The following is a 4,840-nucleotide window of genomic DNA, read 5'->3' as shown; positions in this document are numbered from 1 at the left end:
TTTTTGTTCTTTTTCCCACCCAGCGCTGATTTTTTTACCACTGGTTTTCCCTTAAACCAACTAAATTGTCCCACGTCTTATTTGCTTAAAAAAACAAAACGATTTTTTTGGCAAATCAATAAGTTCTTAAAAAATGTTTATCATTTCGGGATTACAACAGTTCGGACTCCACCGAAATATGCAAAATAAGGTTGGACTTTTTGACCGTGGTCCTAGGCAGAAAATGGGCTGTAATAAATGACTTAAGAATTAGCAAATGGGCTGCAAATTATAAAAAAATAGCAAATGGGCTTTATGTTGTCTGCCACAGATTTGGAGGCTGACTTGTGGGCCTACTAAGTTCATGCGTACACAAGGTTTGTCAAAAAAGAAAGTTAGTCAACAATCGACTCTACCAGCGTCAGACCGTTAGATGTCAATCTAACGGCAATCGTGCTTCTTCAGTCTCTGATCTTCCTGCCCCAGCCGCCCAAACCAGCGCCGTCGGAACTGCCTGCTCCTGCCTCCCGTGGCCGGCAGTGCTGCCGGGAAGGCCTCACGGCCCCATCATACTCGCATCCCTAGCCTGTCTATCCCTCTACTCACCCACACCTCCTGTTATTTTCCGGCGATGGCAGCCGAACCAGTCAACCCTCGTACTCTCCATCGCGTGGGCTGCCACTGTTGTGTCTTCCCCGGTTCCATGTCGTTCCCTTCGTAGGCCTCGCCGTCGTCCACCGCCCTGGTGCTCTCGGCGCGGCATGGTCAATGATGTCCATCCAACGGCTGTAGTGCTTCTTCAACCTCTGGTCTTCTTCCCCCAGCCGCCCAAAGCAGCGCCGGTCGTGCCGCATGCTCCTGCCTCCCGTGGCCGGCTGTGCTGCGCGGAGGCCTCACGTTCCCCATACTACTCCCACCGCTGGCCAGGCCATCCGTCCACTCACCCAGTCCCCCTGTTATTCTGCGGCGACGGCAGCCTCACACCGCAGCCGAACCTGTGAACCCTCGTACTCCTCTCCGCGTGGGCATCCACTGCCGCGTCTTCCTCAGCTCCGTGTCGTCCCTTTCCTAGGCCTCGCCATCGTCCACCGCCGTGGTGCTCTCGGCGCGGCGTGGTCAATGTGGTCAATGACCGACTTCCATCGGAAGAGTACTGTACGTGGAGAGGATGACAGCTGGGTCCACGGCAGCCACAAGGAAGTGCCTCCTTATTACACCAAAATAATTATTCCTCCACCTGACAGCAGGGACCCACCGGATGGGCCACCAGTATTTCACGGAAAAAATGTTTCCCCATGACTGCTGGGACCCACCAGACGGGCCACCGTATTTCGCGAAAAATGCGTTTTCCCCTGACTGCTGGGACCCACCAGACAGACCATCATATTTCGCAAAAAAACGTTCCCCCCCGCAGTCAGCTCGGACCGACCGGAAGTGCCTCCTTATTACGCACAGAAAAATGAATACTCCCCCTGCTAGCTGGGACCCAACCTGGTGGGAGGCTGACTTGTGGGCCTACTAAGTTGACGAGGATGGAGGGCTTTGTCAACTTAGTCAATATGAACGATTCTAGCTCCAGTGACTTTACGATGTCCATCCAACGGCCGTAGTGCTTCTTCAACCTCTGGTCTTCTTGCTCCAGCCGCCCAAAGCTGCGCCGGTCGTGCCGCGTGCTCCTGCCTCTCATGGCCAGCTGTGATGCTGCGGAGACCTCACCGCCCCCTACTACTCCCATCGATGGCCCATGCTATCCCTCTACTCACCCACACCCCCTGTTATTCTGTGGCGATGGTAGCCTCACACCGCAGCCGAACCAGTGAACCCTCGTACTCCTCTCTGCGTGGGCATCCACTGCCGCGTCTTCCCCGGCTCCGTGTCGTCCCCTTCCTAGGCCTCGCCGTCATCCACCGCCTTGGTGCTCTCAGCGCGGCATGGTCAATGTGGTCAACGACCGACTTCCATCGGAAGAGTACTGTACGTGGAGAGGCTGACAGCTGGGTCCACGGCCACAGCCCAGTTTTTTTGTGATTTGCCAAGTAAGTCGCTTTGTCAGGCCTGTTGGGCTGCAAATCTTTCAAGACGAGGAGAGCTTCACTTGGCTGGCCGAGAAAATGGCCCATCAGTAATGAGAAATGGGCTGTACATTTTTAAAACACATCAAACCGGCAATTAGTTTAAAATATCTTTTTTTTCATTTCGAGATTTTAAATTAGATTAATTTTTATGCATGGAGAATTTGTTGGATTTTATATTGATATACATTTATTTTTAAAATCAGTTTGAATGTGAGTCGAAATTTCGGGATTAAAAACAGTTCGGACCGCACCGAAATATGCAAATTTTCGTTAATTTTTTTAAGCGTGGCCAAAATATGGGTTGTAATGCTAACAAAAAGAATATGGGCTCCAAAAAAACCTTAAGAATTAGCAAATGTGCTGTAAATTATTAGAAATAATGGTAGATGGGCTATATGATGTTTTCCACAGATTTGAGGCTTTCCTGAAAAAAGGTTGACGCACAAGCAGTGATTGTTGGATGTCCATCGAACGGTCGTCGTGCTTCTTCAATCTCTGCTCTTCCTGCTCCAGCCACTCAAACAAGCGCCGACGGGACTGCCTGCTCCCTCCTCCCCGCGGCCGGCTATGCTGCCGCGCAGGCCTCACCGCCCCACCGTACTCCCATCGCTGGCCTAGCCATCCCTCTACTCACCCACACCTGTTGTTATTCTCCGGCGACGGCACACGAATCAGTAAACCCTCGTACACTCGTACTCCCCTTCGTGTGGGAAACAACTGCCGAGTCTTCCCTGCCTCCGTGTCGTTCCCTTCCTAGGCCTCGCCGTCGTCTACCGCTCTGGTGCTCTCGGCGCGGCCTGGTCAATGTGGTCAACGACCGACATGCATCTGAAGTGGACTGTACGTGGAGAGGCCGACAGCTGGGTCCACGGCCGCATGCAAGGAAATGCCTCCTTATTACGCACAAAATAATGATTCCTGCACGTGACATCAGGGCCCCACCGAAAGGGCCTCTGTATTTCGCGAAAAAATGTTACTGCCGCTGACAGCTCGGACCCACCAGCTATATCTTCGCACGCAAGGAAGTGCCTCCTTATTATGCTAAAAAAATGAATACCCCCTGCTAGCTGGGACCCACCTTGGTGGGAGGCTGACTTGTGGGCCTACTAACTTGACGGGGATGGAGGGCTTTGTCAACTTAGTCAATATGCACGATTCTAGCTCCAGTGACCGTACGATGTCCATCCAACGGCCATAGTGCTTCTTCAACTTCTAGTCTTCTTGCTCTGGCCGCCCAAACTAGCGATGGTCGTGCCTCGTGCTCCTGCCTCCCGTGGATGGCTGCGATGCGGCGGAGGCCTCACCGCCCCCTACTACTCCCACCGCTAGCCAGGCCATCCCTCTACTCACCCACACCCCCTATTATTCTGTGGCGACGGCAGCCTCACACCGCAGCGAACCAGTGAACCCTAGTACTCCTCTACGCGTGGGCATCCACTGCCGCGTCTTCCCCGGCTCCGCGTCATCCCCTTCCTAGGCCTCACCGTCGTCCACCGCCCTGGTGCTCTCAGCGCAGCGTGGTCAACGTGGTCAAGGAACAGCTTCCATCGGACGTGGACTGTACGTGGAGAGGCTGACAGCTGGGTCCACGGCCGCAGTAAGGAAGTGCCTCCTTATTACATGCAAAATAATTATTCCTCCACCTGACAGCAGGGACCGACCAGACGGGCCACCGTATTTCGCCCCCCTGGCTGCTGGGACCCACCAGCTACATCTTCGCATGCAAGGAAGTGCTTGACAGTCTGGACCCACCTGGTCGAAGCGTACGTAGCGTTGTCATTCTGGTCACGAACGTGTACGTACATATATACTGGTCGATGTAGAGGTGCGCACGTGTCGTAGTAGAGGCGCGCATGTAGCATGTACACATACGTACAGCGGCCAAGGTGCAAGAAAGAAAATACGGCCATGTATGTGTACATGCGGGCGGGGTCTCGAATGCCTACTCGCGCATACGTATGGCCAGGGCTCGTGTACCTGGCTGGGTTGGAACGGAGAAACAGCGTCGTCGTCGTGTTCATGGGGAGGCAACGGAACGCGTCGTGTTCATGGGGAGGAAACGAAATGCGTCGTGTTCATCAGGAGGCAACGAAACGCGTGGGAGCCAACCGGCTGGGTCGGAACAAAATGCGTGGTCGTCTTCATTGGGAGGGCTTGGACGGAACAGGCGATGAAAACAAGGCCTGGCGTACCGCACAATGGAGGAAACGGACCTTCTACATTCGGAACGGGATCCTGTTGATTGGGAGGGGTCTGGCGTACCGCAAAACAGAGGAAACGGACCTCCTACGGTCGAAATGGGATCCTGTTCATCGGGAGGGGTCTGGTGTACCGCAAAACGGAGGAAACGGACCTCCTACGGTCGAAACGGGGGTCCTGTTGATCGGGAGGGGTGTGGCGTACCGCAAAACGGACGAAACGGACTTGTGTTGGAGCGCTACGGTCGAAACGGGGGTCCTGTTCATCGGGAGGGGTGTGGCGTACTGCAAAACGGGACTCCACGAGATATTGTTCATCTCCACCGTCGACCTCCTCCAGCCTCCACGGGCTCCTGTTCATCCAGCCTCCACCGCGCGCTACTCCACCGGCTACTGTTCAATCACCCCTCCACCGTCTACTATTCATCCAGCCATCCACACCACGGGGTTCTGTTGAACCACCCCTCCACGGGCACCCCTCCACCATCTACTATTCATCCATCCCTCCGCACAACGGGGTCCTGTTCAACCACCCCTCCACCGTCTACTGTTCATCCAGCCCTCCACATCATGGGGATGGGGTCCTGT

Source organism: Triticum dicoccoides, chromosome 6A (assembly GCF_002162155.2).
Source record: "Triticum dicoccoides isolate Atlit2015 ecotype Zavitan chromosome 6A, WEW_v2.0, whole genome shotgun sequence".
Taxonomy (NCBI): domain Eukaryota; kingdom Viridiplantae; phylum Streptophyta; class Magnoliopsida; order Poales; family Poaceae; genus Triticum; species Triticum dicoccoides.
Note: the sequence above shows the minus strand (reverse complement) of the source record.